This window comes from Pseudorca crassidens, chromosome 5, assembly GCF_039906515.1.
Source record: "Pseudorca crassidens isolate mPseCra1 chromosome 5, mPseCra1.hap1, whole genome shotgun sequence".
Lineage (NCBI taxonomy): Eukaryota > Metazoa > Chordata > Mammalia > Artiodactyla > Delphinidae > Pseudorca > Pseudorca crassidens.
Genome location: NC_090300.1, coordinates 32,088,138 through 32,105,987, shown reverse-complemented (window position 1 = coordinate 32,105,987; position 17,850 = coordinate 32,088,138).

Here is a 17,850-nt window from a genome sequence, read left to right as displayed (position 1 = left end):
AGGTGGAATCCCTATTTTTCTCTCTCACCATTTTTAGAATGTGGCCTTCTTTTTAAAGATTGTCTCATGGTTGCAGGATGACTATGGCAGCTCAAGCCATCATATCAACATTCCAGGCTGGAAGGAGGATGAAAGAGGAAGGGCAACATGTGCTTTCCAGCTGCATCAGCCACCCTTTAAAGGATATTCCCATAATTCTCCCCTGGCAACTTCCAGCTACATCTCATTGGTCAGAATTTAATTGCAAAGTTATGAGTGAAATGTAATTATTAAGCTGGGCACATTGGTATTCCCAACAGAATTAGAGTTAACTTAGTAAGGAAGGAGAGAGGATGACTCAGGAAGGCAGCTAGAAGCTATCCCATTTCATAGGTATATTACAAAGAGTAAAAACGTTAATACATGTTCACTGCTCAGTACCACTCCTGGAACATAGGAAGCGCTCCATAAATGTTGGTTTTAGTATTGCTACAAGTTTCACAATAGACATAACCCAAGACACAATGGAAATCCTAAAGAGAGACACCTAGCCCGACTAGGAAAGGAAGGGTGACAAAGAAGACCTCCTTGAGGCAGTGGCACCTGAACCAAACCTGAAAGACTGACCAGGCAAGAGAGGAAAGGAATTCCAGGTGGGAGGAACAGCTCTGAGTAAAAGCTTGGCAGTGAGAAACAGCCTGTCGTGTGTAGGGATATTTCATAGAAAGTACAGAAGGGTGCGTGAAAAGGCACGAGAGGGAGTCAGGACTAAGACATGGAAAGGAGCTCGTTCATCTCCAGTGTCCAAAAGAGTGCCCAGCATATAATGGGAGATATATATTTTTTTCTTTTGCGGTACGCGGGCCTCTCACTGTTGTGGCCTCTCCCGTTGCGGAGCACAGGCTCCGGACGCGCAGGCTCAGCGGCCATGGCTCACGGGCCCAGCCGCTCCGTGACATGTGGGATCCTCCTGGATCAGGGCACGAATCCGTGTCCCCTGCATCAGCAGGCGGACTCTCAACCACTGCGCCACCAGGGAAGCCCGGGAGATAGTTTTGTATGTGGTCAAGTAGCAGCCAAGTTGGAGAGCGCCTGTGTGTGCGCATGCGCATGTGCCCACACCCACACTCACGCTCACATGCCTGATTTACCTAACCCTGCAGGCCTCCTGTGGGAGAGAAGCCTGGTAGGAAACAAGCCCCGTGGTCCAAGAGCTGCAGACCTTCCCGTCTCCGGGCGTTCAGGGCAGAGGTGCAGAGCTGTGGGCTGGATGGTCACTGTGGCCCACTGAGAGAACAGGACCCTCACCGCCCATGCCCATAACTCTTCCCAAAGATGGGGGCTTTCAAAAACACGCTCGGCAAGTTTGGTCAAGCAGGAAGACAAGGGCTGATTGTGTGGGGAGGAGGCGGGGCTGGGGCGTGCTGCCTGGGCCTCTTCTGGCCTTCCCCTCCCGCCCTCACGCCAGCCTGGGGCTGGTCCCCCCAGTGCCCAGATCCTCCCGGGTGTGGGTTTGGGAGAAGTATAAGCACCTAGGCAGCAGACGTGCTTGGGTCTGCGAGTTTCTTCTCTGATTCTGCCGCTTCACTTGGGGACAGAGCATCCCCATAGCATCAGGCAGGGACTTCTTCTCCCGTCTTATTCTCTTGCTGCTGGAAGCTTCTCCTGGCTCATAATCTCTGTTTCTCCTGACTCCTGTCTGTGGTACTTCCCCCAACTCAGTTCAGTTCGGTTTGCATTCATCGCACAGCTGTGAAGTGCCAGGGTCCTGTCCTGGGCCTGGGAGAGCGTTGCCTGGGATGTGTGGTGTGTGCGTATGTGTGTGTAGGGTGAATATTTGATATTAGATATTAGAACATAGTAGATCTACCCTATCTTCCTTTCTACTGTGGAGTAATATTCTATGTTATAGATAAACTGCAGTTTGGGCCATTCTTCGTTCATGGGTATTTAGTTTGTTTCTGGGATTTTGATATTCACATAATGCTGCAGCAGCATGCCCGTATGTGCCCCCTTCCCACACTTGCACGTAGGTGAATGGCTTGGGGCCGGGAAGTGAGAGGGGAATTCCAGGGATGCCAATGGCAAGTCACCCTCCCAAGCAACTGCATCAATTTACCCGCACGTGAGCTGTGACTATCACAACCCATTTCCTCAGTTTCCATTTTCTCATCAATGCTTGACCTTATCACATATTTAAAATGTTGTCTGTAGAATTATGTCCTTATTTGCTTGCCCCCTGCACTCAGAGTCCCCTTGAGGAGGCTCTGAGCTCCTCAAGGACAGGGACTATTCATGTCTTGCTTAACTTTGATTTAGATTTTTAAAAAATTCCATTTTCTTTGTCAATTGATTTAGGAAGTTTTACTCTCATTTTAGTGGTTACTCTTGAAGTTTTAACAGGTACCTTTAATGCTTGAAGGTAATCACCTACCTTCCATCTTTCATGCCTTACTTATTCTTGTCCACTAATTCAGTTCCAAATTTTTCTCAATATGGCCATTATTATCATTTAATAGAATAGATGCTGTTTAGCTTTGCCTACATGTTTACTGTTTTCTTTGTTCCCAGTTCCTTCTTGTATACAAGATCTTCTTTCTTCTTTCATTTTCCTTCTTCTTTTGGTCTTTTAGAGAAGGCATATAGTTGTAAACTCAGTTCTTTTTTCTGAAAGGCTATAGTCCTCTAATTCTTATTTTTACCCCAGCTCTATTGAGGTATAATAGACAATTTAAAATCGTACCTATTTAAGATGTACAACTTGATGATTTGATATACATAAACACTGAAATATTCACCACTATCAATCTAATTAACATATCCATCGCATAGCTGTTATTTTTGTGGGTGTGTGTACATGATGATAACACTTAAGATCTGCCTTGTTAGCACATTTCAGATATACAATACAATATTGTTAACTATAGGCAATTGTTGTACGTTAGATTTCCAGAACTTAACTTGCATAACTGAAACTTTGTACCTCTTGACCAACATCTTCCCATTTCTCTCTCCCTCCCAGTCCCTGGTAACCACCATTCTACTCTCTGTTTCTATGGGTTTGATTATTTTTAGATTCCACCTGCAAGTGAGATTATGCAGTATTTGTGTTTTGCATATGGCATATTTCACTTAGCATAATATCCCCTAGGTTTATCCATGTTGTCGCAAATGGCAAGATTTCCTTCTTTTTTAAGGCTGAATAATATTCCAGTGTGTGTGTGTGTGTGTGTGTGTGTGTGTGTGTGTTTCTCACGTCTTCTTTATCCATTCATCTTTTGACAGTATTATCCTCTTATTCTTGAGTGAGAGTTAAGCTGAGTTTAGAATTCTGGGTAGGTAGTTCTTTCCCCCAGCATGCTGAAGATGCTATTCCAACTGCTTTCTGGCTTCCATTGACAGTTGTTGGTCTGCTTGTCGTTCTTTGATAAGTAATCTGTCTTTTCCCTGTGGCATTTTATTTATTTATTTATTTTCCCCCCAACCCTCACTTTATTTTTTAAAATTTTTATTGGAGTATAGTTGATTTACAATGTTGTGTTAGTTTCAGGTGTACAGCAAAGTGAATCAGTTATACATATACATATATCCACTCTTTTTTACTTCATTTCCCATATAGGCCATTACAGAGTATTGAGTAGAGTTCCCTGTGCCGTACAGTAGGTCCTTATCAGTTATCTATTTTATATATAGCAGTATTTATATGTCAATCCCAATCTTCCAATTTACCCCTTCCCCCACTAACCCCCTGGTAACCAAAAGCTTGTTTCCTATGTCTGTTACTCTATTTCTGTTTTGTAGATAAGTTCATTTGTACCCGTTTTTTAGATTCCCCATAAAAGTGATATCATATGATATTCATCTTTCTCTGTATGACTTACTTCACTCAGTATGACAGTCTCTAGGTCCATCCATGTTGCTGCAAATGGCATTATTTCGTTCTTTTTTATGGCTGAGTAATATTCCATTGTATATATGTACCCCATCTTCTTTATCAATTCATCTGTCAGTGGACATTTAGGTTGCTTTCATGTTCTGACTAGTGTAAATAGTGCTGCAGTGAACATTGGAGGTGCATGTATCTTTATGAATTATGGTTTTCTCTGGATATGTGCCCAGGAGTGGGATTGCTGGATCATATGGTAGCTCTGTTCTTAGTTTTTAAGGAATCTCCATACTGTTCTCCATAGTGGCTGTACCAGTTTACATTCCCACAAACAGTGTAGGAGGGTTCCCTTTTCTCCACACCCTCTCCAGCAGTTATTGTTCGTAGATTTTTTTGATGGTGGCCATTCTGAGCAGTGTGATGTGAGACCTCATTGTAGTTCTGATTTGCATTTCTCTAAAAATTAGTGATGTTGAGCATCTTTTCATGTGCACATCTGTATGTATTCTTTGGAGAAATGTCTATTTAGATCTTCTGCCCAATTTTTTTGATTGGGTTGTTTGTTTTTGATATTGAGCTGCATTTCCATGTGTCATTTTAAAACACTCTCTTCTACGTCTTCTTCAATTTCACTGTGATGTGTCTACATGTGAGCTAATTTTTACTTATCCTGCTTGGATTTCTTGTGATTCCTAAATCTGGTGACTCATGTCCTTTAACAACTTTGAAAAATTCTTGGCAATCATTTCTTCAAAGATTGCCTGTCCCTAAACTGCATCTTCAGGAACTCCAATTAGACATAATTTAGACCTTTTCATTGTATCCTCCGTGTCTTTTAGTGTCTCTTATATTTCTCATTTATTTGTATCTCTCTGCTACAATGTAGCATTTCTTTAGATCTGTCTTCTGGCTCAGGAATTCTCCATTCAACTGTTTAACCAATCCACTGGGCTTTGAATTTCAATGATTTGAATATCCATTTTAAGAAGTTTTATCTATCTATGTATCCATCCATCTATTTATCTATCAAATAAACCTGGTCATTTTTATTAGTCTCTGCTTGGGTTTCCAATTCCTTGTTTTACTTTGTTAAACATTTTAAACTTACTTATTCCATATTTTGTACCTAATCATTCCAGTGTCTCAAGTCCTTCTGGGTACACTTCTACTCCTTGTTGTTTCTGATGATTCCCACTTACTGTCCTTCATGTCTTACACCTGATTCTGATTGCCAGCTCTACTGACCACTCTAAACCTGGAGGGAAACTACGGGGCCTGGGCTGATGCTGTGCTCCTCCAGCGGAAATCTGCTTTTGCCTCTGCCAGGTGCCACAAAGCACTGCTGGTCTGGGACCACTTTAATTTCTTGAATTGGGGTTTCCTGATCCAAGCAGATAGTATAAATTTGACCCCAGATCTGTGGAGTTCAGGGCTATGGTTAATGAATTGTCAGCAACCTTTATTCCTTTATTTTTCCTTTTCCCCACTTGGATCCAAGCCTAAGATCAAATCTTGGACCTAAGTTATCTTGTCTCCCTTTGATCGTGGGCAGATTTTTTTCTAGTTCATCTTTTCACTGAAGGTGTAGCCTTTCAAAGACCCTCCTCTGTGTATGGGAGAGGAGCTGGGTAGGGGATCCAATCACACATATGCCTAAGGCCTTGTCTTAGCCCTTGTCTCCTCTGTTGCCAGTAAACCCTGCCCTGAGATTCCAGTGTCCTGGTATCAGCAAATACCTGGGAGCTGCCCTGGTGCAGCACTGTCTCTCTAGGCCAGAGGCCTGTCTCCTCTTCACCTTTGACATTTGGAGAGTCCTCGTTTTACTCCAAGTTCAGCTCTGTATTTAAAAAGATTGGGTGATGTATTTCATCCAGTACTTATTTTTTAAAACCAGATATTTGTTTGTTTTGTTTTTAGAATGTTGAATCCATAATACGTACAGTAGCAGGAATCCTTATCAGGATTTTGAAGTAAGAGTAGGAGTTCAGTACTGACCATGCCACAGTCTAGCACTCAACCATTGCATCTGTAATTGTTTCATGTTGTGGACATGTTGCTCAGCCTCTCAGCCTGTTTTAGCTCTTTGCAAATTCCTCAGACTTGGTGCCGGGTTCTAGGACAAGCATGGCTTCCTGCTACAGAGTGTTTGCATGACTCAGCCCGTGCGATCCCATCCCAGGCTTCTCTGCCTGCATTTCCACTATTGGCTGTATTACCATCACTATTGCAGGGGATGGTAAGTACGTGGCCCCTCAGCACAGGGACGTATCCTTATAGCTTGGCTGGCTAGCAAGTTTCTGCCCTCGCTCTGCCTCCTCTGACTTTCTGAGACATGGACCTTAGCCTTAGGACCCTGTGTTCCTGCTGGAATGCCTGCCCTACCACCTTCCCACGCCTGGGAACCAGGCTAGAACCTGCTGTAGCACATGAGATGCATGCTTAGAGATTTGTTTTCTGGGACTGGCCCTTCTTAGAACCCTTCTAGAAAAGAGACCTGCTCATCATCTATTAAGACTTTGGTGTGAACGAGCTTATCTGACAGTTTAATGATGGTAACAGCCAGAGTGTATCAAGTTCCCACAGTGCAGTAAGTGATTTTTATTGAGACCCCATACTGAGAACAGAGATGGGGAAAGATCACTCCATAGATCAAGATATGGCCTAGAGTCCATGGCTGGCCAAGGGGGTACTGGATGGGTTCTAAGGTGTGATGGGGTGTATGAGAGTCCTGAGGGCTTGGAAAGGGAAGTCATCACTGGCAGGGGAGAGGGACAGATAGACATTCATCATTCAGTCAGTCAACAAACACTCCTGGAGCACCTACTGAGTGCCAGGTGTTGTGCTGGGTGCTGCGGATACAGATAGGAATGAGGTCTGGCCTCAGGGAGCATAGAAGGGCCTGGCTCAAGGCAGATCCCTGCACATCACCCAAGAACATCTACCCTAGCCCCTCACTGTACAGATGAAGTAACTGAGGCCCAGAGAGGGGAGGGAACTGCCTCCAGGTTGCACAGCAAGTGCTTTTATCACAGAGATAGTGAGGATGGCCATGAGGAAAGAGAATCTAAAGTGAGGGGGGCCCTGTATCTCTCCACGTCCCTGGAAATCACCTGCCCACTAGGTGACCTGGCCAGTCACAGACTCTACTCTTTCAGGGTCCTGTGGTAGGTACCTCTGTGGCTCCCAGAGACTGCTGGGGCTGGGGTGGGATGGGGAGCCCTCCATTTCCCCTCATTCCCCAGGCAGGGAGGGCTGCTGGCCGAGAAGTTCCTGCTGCAGCATGGGGAAAAGGGGGTCCTCTCTCTCCCACCCCATCCGAAACCCATGGGACAGAGCAGACTTTATCAGACCCCAGCTGTGGCTGCCTTGGGCTTGCTGGGAGGTGCTGGGCCTGGGAGCAAGGCTCAGGACGGGCTGACACAGCCGAGGGGAGATAATTTCAATCTGCAGCCTCAAGATTGAGGGAGAAATGTAAACACGGGCTGCTGGGCCAGCAGCCATGAGGATGGCGGGGCAGAGGGCACCCTGCTCACTAGCCCTTCTTGCCGAGCTCACTTTGAGGGGAGCTCCCATTGATTTTCCATGACCTGGTCCTTCACAGGGATGTGAGGGAGCAGCTGCTTTGGCTCCCGAGGCCCCTTTGGGCCAATCTCTCCACCAGTTAGCCTCAGTGGGGAGGGTCCTGGCCAGACAACCCTAGCTGTGTTTCACAACTAGCTGTGAGACATCCTTAAGCAAGGCACTTGATTTCTCTACACCTAGTTGCCTCATCTGCAAAATGGGGATGAGGAAACATCCCCCAAACAAAACACAAAAGAGACTGTCCCTTTATTCAGAGCTGAGAGTGAAGCTTCAATGAGATAACGTGGCTCAAGTGCTTGCCACCGGTCCTGGCACAGAGAAAACGCTCAGAGACAGTAGTTAATTATTGGTTGTGGTGGTTGTTATTGTTAATTAATTAATTTGACCCAGTTCAGCCTGGGTCCATCTCCCTGCCTCCTTACCCCCTCACATGGCTAACTCAGGCTCAGCCTTCAGTATATAGGTGTTCCCTCCTACAAGAAGCCTTCCCTGATTTGCCAAGGCTTGATCATCTCTCTCCCCACTCCCTCCACTGACCACTCACCCCCTTCCCATGCTTCATTATAGCATTTATCAGAGACCACTGTCACCATCAGTTCCTTGCTCTGCGCCTGAACCCAGCTATGTGCTCCTCAAGGCAGGACTGGGTCTTTTCCCATCTCTGGTTCTTCAGGACCCGGCACACTGTAGATGCTCATTAGATATTTGCTGAATGAATGAATGATTGTGAGTTTTAACCACACCCCTGATGCTCAGGCACTTTGGGCTGCCCCTCAGAGTGTGCGAAGGGAAGTTCTTAGCCCATGGCTGAGAATCAGTGATGAGGAAATCACAGGTCAGCAGTGCATATTTCTGTATATGTGGGTGTGTGATGATGACCACGGACATCTACCGAGTACTTACCGTACCTGGATACTGTTAGGTGGATTTAATCTTCAGCCCACACCTATGGGATGCAACCATCTTGCAGATGAGGCTCAGAAATTTTTCCCATTTTGAAATAGAGGCTCAGAGTGGTTGAATATTTTGCCTAAGATCACCCAGCTTGTAAATGTGGGTGCGGTCAGGATTTGAACCCAGGAGGAGCACCTCCAGGGCTAATGCTCCCGGCCCCTCACCCTACGAACCCCCAGGCCTGTGAGTGGCATGTGGCCAGGTGGGCACACCCGTACACGACTGTGGCAAATCTCTCCTGGGTAACCCCTTTCATCCTGAGTGAGCTGTAGCTCCGAGCAGGCCTTGCTGCTGGGAGCTGCAGAAAGGAAGGAGCTGCAGTTTCACGTCCAAGTGACAGAACAAGGTAGGCTAGAAGCCTTATTATTCACATGAAACCGTGACTAATAACCAGCGGGTCCTGAGAAGCCATCTGCCTGCCTCTGGGGACACCTAGCGAGGCAGGTGGGTTGGGAACCCTCAAGCCTGCAGACGCGGGGACTGCTGTGGGTCTGAGAAGTCATAGCTCGATACCACATATTCATTTTCTGGCTAATTTTCACATTTTTTAGGCACTGTATTTCTGGCGACCCCAATGACATGCTAAGAGGCACAATTCTTCAAGCTTTCGTTCTGTTTGTTTCTTTTTTCCAAGCTATGGTCAGAATGATTTTTCGGAAATTGGTGAATGCCTTTTGGGCAGAGGAGAGGTGCCTCTGTGTCTTTGGGGTGCCTCTGTTTGGGTGTATATCTACGTCACAGTCAGGAGCGCCTCTGTGCGCACCTGGCTCCACCTCCCCTGGCAGGGACTCTGACGTTATTACTTAGGAAGAAAGAGGCTTCCTTGATGTTGATTGTCCTTTGTTTGTTCGAGGAGTGTTCCCTGAGAACTTGCTGTGTGCCAAGACCTGTGCTGGGTAGTAGGGATGAAATGGAGAATGAGACCCAGGTGCTGCCCTCGGGAGCTGACAGATTAGTGGGAGAGGCAGGCCAGGGGACAGATGATGACCTCCCAGGATGGAGAGGGCTGTGCTGGCGGGGAGTCCAGAGGGCAATCATCTGCGGAAGAACTCCTAACGCAGCCTGGAGAGAGCGAGCTTCCTGGAGGAAATGGCAACTGGGTTGCCAACCCAATGGGCTGGGTTTTGAAGGATGCATTTAAGTGGGAGAATGCTTTAATGGATTGTAGAGAGTATAAATGCCAGTAGGGAGAGAGGGTCAAGGGTGTTCAGGAAACACTAAGTAGTTTGGTTTGGATGGAGAGTCGTGTGTGTGTGTGTGTGTGTGCGCGCGCATATGTGTGTTTGTGTGTGTGTTTGTGGACGTCAGTGTGTGTGTGTGCATTTGTATATCAGAGAGGGTAGTGACTGCAGAGTTACATATGCGTGTTTGTGTGTGTGTTTGTGGATGTCAGTGTGTGTGTGTGCATTTGTATATCAGAGAAGGTAGTGACTGTGTGCATTTGTATATCAGAGTTTGTGGATGTCAGTGTGTGTGTGTGCATTTGTATATCAGAGAAGGTAGTGACTGCAGAGTTACACTGAAAATTTCTATTTACATGTTTTCTGTGAAAAACTTCTATGAAGTGTAATGTATGAAGAACATTTAATCATTCACATTTTAGTGTGAACAAGTTTATATGTTTCTTTCTCGAAGAAGCTTAGACCCTTGAATGAGAACGGGTGCCGAAAGACAGGGCAGGACACCCAGTTCACAATTAGTCGTGCTCCCCACTCTGTCACATTCCATGCAACTCTCAGAATTATCCTGGAACCTGTTGATATATTCAGCCTGTATCCCCTCCGAGAGGTAATAATCTTGTCATCTGCCCCGCACTGCAGGAAGCTGAGAAATCTGATATTTGTCCCACACTCACCCCTGGCTAACCCTGTGGGGAGGAAGGGACCCTCCTCATTCAGAGGCGTGGCTTGGGCAGGCCCTGAGGGGCCAGAGCCTGGCTCGGAGGGAGTGAGGGCAGGGCTGGGCAGGCTGCTGCCAGACCACCTGGGCCCAGCCCCTGTTCACTCTCCCTGTGCCCAGACCTTGCCATGATCCCAGCTGTGGTACCCTCCTTTGGACAGATTAAAACCATAGGTCACCCCATTCAGAGAAGGCTCCAATGACCCAAATCATGGAGGCTCCAAAGAAGGGGGTTGTGAATTGTGGGGTGAAAAGTGCACTTTTTGGGGGGAGAGAGGCAAGAGCTGTGTGTCAGTGGTGTGTGTCCTGCCTGCAGAGGGCCTCAGGGTAGACTTGTTCAATGGGCCTGCCACCTGAGCAACAGAGCCCCAGGCCTCTCCACCCACTGGCCGCTGGATTGACTAACTGGCCAACTGCCTGGTAGGCCAGCTCTGGACAACACTGGTGGACCCGCTGCAGGCAGGTCTCTGGGTGGGGACTTGCAGGTATATAGCCTCTTGGAAGTGGCAGAAACAGAACCTCTCCAGCGTGGAACTGGCTCGGTCAGGACCTGCTGGTTGGAGCTCCTGGGATGGCAAGTCCTCTCTCAGAGCAGAGCTGAGTTTCTGAGGGGGCTGGGGTTCAAGGCCAGGCCCTGAGCCACTGAGGGCAGGGACCCGAGGGTGAGGACTGTGGACAGTGTGTTCCTGGACAGCCAGGGCGCCTGCTTGCTGGGGACACAGTGGAGGGTTCACTGTCAGGTGGGACCATTGCAACTCATCCATGAAGAAAGTGCTTTGGGTTCTATATTGTATAGGATACCTGTGCACTGTCCCTTTTCATCCTAGAGCAAGCCTCAGTTGAATTAAGTCACTCCGAAAGGGGACCTGCCCAGGGCACAGCTAGGAAGTGGGGAAGGCAGGTTTTGAACCTAGGCCTAAGCCCATTGCCACCCCATCCATTGTGAGTCTTTGCTTCTAAGGGTCATCTGCAGGCATTCAAAGCCTGGCTGGGCCACTTTTATGCAGAGTGAACTTGGGCAGGTGACGTAACTCCGCCGTGCCTCAGTTTCCTCATCTGTCAGGATATAACACTGATCTATAGGATCCCAGCGCGGCTCCACGAGGTAACACACGTGAGAGCCTGAGGGAGGACCGGGTGACTGTAGCTGCTCCCCAGTGGCGGCTGCCAAGACTGTCGGTGGTCCTGCTGAGGTCATCCCAGATGGCAGAAGGGCACGTTGGGGGCAGTTGTGGCCTTGAGCACCCAAGGCCTTGGACCGAGGAGTGCAATGAGCCTGGGCTCTCAGGCCTCCCAACACACTCATTTAAGTCCCAAGGATGACTTAGATGCTGGGCCCCATCAGCCTCTTCTCCAGAGTCGCTCACCTCTCAGGAACAGTGAACGGCAACTGAACACTGAATAAACGATGCATGGCTGGGAGCTGGGGGTGGCTGCTCAGGGGCTGGAGACCACCTGAGAGGTCAAGAGGCACCAGCGAAGGTCATTCTGAAAGGTGGACGTAGCGTAGTTTATATCAAAGGAATGCTCTCTTACATTTCTGTGTTAGGGGAGTGGGCTGTCAGACCCAGAATGGTCTGAGAATGGGTAATCATGCATCCTGGGGGCCAACACAGTCCTGGGTATGCATGTGGTCCTAGAGTAATTCTTATCAGTGCCCCCTTTCACTGCTAAAAGTGTCCTGATTTGGCTAATAAATTATCCAGTCACCCTCTTCTGAGCCACAGTCCAGATTTGCTCCACCAGAGCCCGCTACCCCCTGACTGTGAAGGCAAGTTGGGAAGACTCCCTCCCTCCCTGGCAAGGTCTGCTCCTGAGGGGCTACCAGAACCTAGGCTGGTGAAGCCGGTCTGGGAGACTTCCATGCACGGTCACAGCACTTGGGACCCTGGGTAGCACCCCCTGAACCTGGAAGGTAGGGACATGAGGGGAGAGACAGAGGATGGCCCAGTCCTGCTGGCTGCATGGAGCCTGGGCTGGCAGCCAGAGACCTACACTGCTTTGTCACCTGGGAGGGAGTGGAAGATTTTAGCTCAAAGAGATGTGAGATACTGGTCTGGCTTAACTTTTCCATTTTCCTGAAAATAATGAGAGCAGTAATCATGACTACCTTTAAATAAGTCCCAAATAAGGACAAGACGTATGTGTGTGTGTGTGTGTGTGTGTGTGTGTGTACAAAATATCTATGTACTCTATATAACATATATATAAAAAAACATATTTCTTTAAATAGTCCAGTGATACGGGGTGAAACAAAGAAGGGAAGGGCCACTTTTCATGTTACAGCACTAGTAAGTGGTCAAGCAGAATCAGACCCAGGTCCGTTTGACCTTGGAGCCTATGTCCTTTGCTGTTCAGCCCACCATCCTCTGTGCTTCGGGACCGGCCCACCGCTTGCATGACCCTGCAACCCAGGTTGGGCTTGCAAGATTCAGAGCCAGGGGAGGACGGTCTCGCAGGGGACCTGTCTGTCCATTGCCCTCCCCCGGCCAGCTCCACCAAGGAAAGGCCAAGCTTGAGGCCACATGAGGGGTTCCCGAGCTGTCTTTCATCCGGTCCCGCGGTTATTTGTTCAGCATGCAGTGCAAATTTCCCTGTCTCAAAACATGGAATCTGGTACAGCTTTGCCTGGATCAATGTCCAAGCCCTTTCAAGTTCTGGAGAAAGTTACTCCTCTCCAAAGTTCAGACCTGCCAGACTCAATAACTCCACAAAAATGCTTGGATGAAAATTGCTCCAAGCAATCCCAGCGGAAAGCCAGCACCTCACCCCTCGTTTAAAGTTATGATCCTTATCATAATTAATTCAATAAAGAAGTAATGTGCTTCAACCTAGGCAGAGAGAATAATTTTCTGTCCTGACTGGTATAAACTTTCAGCTAGGGACATTTAAACTCTGGGTCCGAGCTCTCTCAGCAAGTAATAAATTGCAGACCCAGGCAGGGCTGCAGAACCCCGTTTAAACTGCGGTAAATAGGCCGCTATTGAAGAGAGGAAGATTTGGATTCGGGTGGGCAGCTCCAATAAATAGCAGAGTGTTGTTTATAAACCCTGCAGTCCCGGCTGGCCTCTGCCTTGAGTTAGGCAGTAGCATTTGCTTGGTGAAAGCACCAGAGCGTTTGATCCTTGCACTCAGAGGATCCACCTTGAGTCTTGAATCTAAAATCCGTTTCCTTCCGTAACTGAAAGGTAGGATTAGCCTGGCTTCTAAACAGACTAACACATTCTTGAGTGGAGATATTGACTTGGAGACCAAGCCAGTCCACCCCGGAGTTGCATTTCCTACTCTTTCCTTGGAGGTGGAAACGATTAAAGTTGCTTTTGGATTTGTTTTGAACACGTTCAGAGTAAATAAGGCTCCTGTGTTGTCCCAGAAGCCCATTAGGTTTACAGAAATTATGAGTTTAGCCATCAAAGTCTCTGGAAACAAGTAAAAATAGAAGGAAAGTCAGTTTTCATCCAAACAGCCTTCAGATTGCATATGATGGGAAGAGATGAATTCAACATCCATTGTTTTCCGAAAAATAATTCAGTGATGGGGAGGCAGGGCTCTTTAAAGTGATTAAATCTGGGAACATCAAGGCGGTTGTCTGACTCCTATTCTTTCGTTCCTGGCTTAAGATTTTGGATACCTCCTTTGTGAACCGACAGCAAGCATGCATTCCAGAACTCAAGAGGGCCTTTCTCGTCAATTTCGTGGGTTGAAAACAATTGTGTTATCCGCCCACATTCCGCTCCATCGGCTCAAGCTTGCGCAGAGATGCCCTGTGACAAGGCTCACTGCCGTGGTAACCATTCCAAACCGCGCAGCCTTGCAGGGCGCTATATCCAAGACAAATAGCCGGTTCTGGAGAAGTGACTGAGCATACTCATGGATGTTAGCCATCAAAACACACAAAACACACACACTAGACAGCCTACACTCTTTTTATATCATAAAAAATGCAAAGGGCTGCCCCCGGAGAGGGAGAACAGCCTTTTGAAACCTAGATAGATGGAGAGGAGAATCCAGGCAGGAGGATGGGGCAGCTAATTAAATATGTGAGGTCTGGGTACTACCTCTTTACATCCTTTCTGAGGCATGGAGAAATAGAAATAAATATGTGGATAAATAAAATAATAGTAGTAATTGCATGCCACAGATGTCGACCATTCTCTGTGGATTTGTAAAGAAACAATATAGTCGTCTTACCTCTATTTGCATCACCCATTCAAGGCACAGAGTGTAAAACTTGAAGCTGAGGTTGCTTCGGCTCCTGACACCAAATATTTCTGGTGCTGGTGTCTCAGGGTCTTTTCTTTCCCGTCAATGTTTTTTAAGTGAAGAAAACATACAGTTCATGATTTGTAGTGCTGGATACTCAATTAAGAGATAAAAAGAGTAGATGCAAACTACTACATTTAGAATGGATAAACAACAAGGTCCTAATGTATAGCAAGGGAACTATACTCTATACCCTGTGATAAACTATTATGGAAAAAAATATAAAAAAAGAATGTATGTATGTGTATAACTGAGTCACTTTGCTGTACAGTAGAGATTGGCAAAACATTGTAAATCAACTATACTTGAATTTAAAACAAAAGATAAAAAGAAAGAACGACTCAACAATAGGTAAGTACTCAAGGCTGCTTATTGGCCGGGTGCTGTTTCTAAACATCCCACTCTGAGCACTCCAGGCCCTTTTGTGGTCCAGTTGGGTCCCCTAAATGGCTTGGATGTCAGTCGTGTCTGGTGGGTTCTGTGTCCCTGACGTTATCTCCCTAATGAGAAGTGGCCTTGAAGATTTGGGGGCTGCCTCGTTCAAATCTGGCCCAGGACTACTCAAGGATTTTAAACAAACGCAATAATGAGGCTGAAACTGGGCACAAGTGGGTACCCCCGGGGATGAAAGTGCAGGTTAAAGCGGCAACTGAAATACACAAAGCTGGGCCTCAGTTGCTTTCACGACACACACATTTGAGCCAGCACATTTGACCAACACTCACAACCCCTGCCCGTGCCCCCTCTACCCCCCAATCCCTCTTGGATTGATTAAATTGGCTCAAGATGACACCAATAATTGGCTCAAGATGGGGCTTCGAAAGGCCCAATGATCCATATCTTCACATTCCCTAAAATCAGTCCTTTCAGCTCTGTGTTGGATTTAGGATGGTTTACATTGGCTCCGTCACAAACATTTTAATAAAGTCCCAGAGAAACCGCAAACGGGTGACATCATTGGATGGTGTTAAAAAAAAAAAAAAGAGTCCCATTTTGTAAGAGAGGCTGGGCCCCCGGAGTGTGATCACGGTCTGTCCGCCCTGTTTGGTCATTCAACAATCATCTGCTGTAATTAGGACCATAATATTTAAAATGGGGTGTGACGGCGGGGGGGGGGAGGGTGACCGACAAAGGACATTAGTTAATAAGTCAAAAACAAGTATGAATATTTTGACATAAAGTAGCCAAGAAGATGAACGACCGTAGGGCGGGTGTGCAGCCCCAGGGCTGAGGGGCTCGCAGCCTGGACTCGGTGGTGGTGCTTGGAGCATTGATGTAAGGACAGCCCCGGCGTCCCCTGTCCCAGGACACAGAGACGGATGGGACAGCCAGGTCCTGCAGCCGAGGACTCAAGGGCTGGAGAGGGGAGCAGTTCCGAGCCCAGGCATTCTCATTAGGAGGGCTTCTTGCCGAGGGGTAGGCTATAGGGTATTTTCATTTTCTTCTCTATGCTATTCTGTTTACTTACCCTGAACTTCCTCTAAGGGCTTATACTGGTTTTATCATCAGAAAAAAATATCAACGATGCTTTTTCAAAAATTAGTGTAGCAATTTTGATTATGTCCAATGATTATAATTATATATTAGATTGAAAATGTCTGGAATGAAATGCACTATTAATGTTAATGGTGGTTCTCTCTGAGTGGCTAGACTGAGAGAGCCTTTTGTCTTTTACTCTTCTGTGGATTATTTTTGTAGTAGATAAAAAATTTTAAAGGAAAGTGAAACACTGAAACCTGCAGAAAATGAACTTGATTCATTTGGACATGGATTAAAATATATATGTCCCCCCGTCCCTCTGCAAAAAACACAAGTTGCTGTTTTAACTTTAGTTTTGTATTGTATTTTAAAAATATATTTCACTTGGGTGATTATTAACTTAAAAGAAGCAAGATATTTTAAAGTGGCAGAATTCAACTTCCCAGCTGAAGAAGGGATGTACGCTATCTCTCTGAGTGTCGGGACCACACTGTCCGAGGTGAGTTGCTGTGCTCGTAGGTCCTCCACACCTTGCTGTTTCTCTCTCAGAAAGAGCCGGTGCATTTGATGTGTGTCTCCCTGTCAGCCTGCTGGGCTGAAGTCATGTCGGAGATTTCCCAGAATAATCGATCCATTATGGCCATCACAATTAATTGACTTTTCTGTGACTCAGGGTCAATCTGATGCCAGAACCTACCTTGGTCGCTTTTTTTAGTGAGAGATTTCAGGATTGTTTTGTTTCATTTCCTTTGTAAATGTATCCATATTCATACAGTTCACGCTGGAGGGGGACCTTAGAGTCCATATAAGAAATAAAAGAGTGAAACATAGGCTGTATGATGTTTATGTGTGCGTGCCCGAGTGTGTGCCTATGCGTGTGGGACTGTTTTGGGTTGTTGTTGTTTTTTGTTGTGTTTTTTTGCATTTATTTTAATGCATCTTTTAAAGGCCAGATCTGGCCACGACTGCTTGCTAATGCCGTGCCTCACCTGGCTGGTTGGGGATCAGGCACATGGAAAATACCTGTTGGTTTAACTAAATATAGTACACCTAATATGAAATCCTATGCCTCATGCTAAACAAAGGCATGAAATTTGCACAATGCAAACTCACTGCTTTAACTCCTGTTTGACCCCCGAATATTGCTGGGATTATTGTTTCCTTCTTTCTCCCCAGACTTATTTCTTCTCAGAGGGAAAGTGGAAAGAGGATGGACTCTGGAATGAGACAGACATGAGATGAAATCCCTTTTCTGTTGCAGGTTGCCTAACCTCTCCGAGACACAGCTTCTCTTATCTGTAAAATGGAAACAGCATCCATTTCTCAGGGTCATTTACGAATTGCGTGGCGTGATGGATGTAAAGCACCTAGCACAGACTCTGTTTTGTTCAGGTTGACGGAGGAAGGTGAAGTTTAGAGGCAGAGACTTTGTGGCGTAGGAGAAGAGCATCGGGTGACGATTAAAACAGATTGTAGCTTTAGTCACAGCTGATTGATTCTGGGAGAGAGAGTCACTACTTCTCTCGGGAACTCAGTTCTCCCACTTATAACATCGGGGAGGCAGAGGTGCAGAGTGTGTGGAGTGGTCAAGAGCCCGGGTCGGGAGCCCAGCTGCCCAGGTTCAAATCCCAGCCATGTGACCATGGGTCACTTCACCGTACTGTGTGAATTTCCTCCTCTGCAAAACAGCATCGTCGTTGTGAGAATGAACTTGTGGATGTCCTTGCCACAATGCATCACGTGTGATGAGCGCTGTGTGAGCATTAGCTTTGCCATTATTCTTACAAGGATGTTCTCTGGGGTCCCTT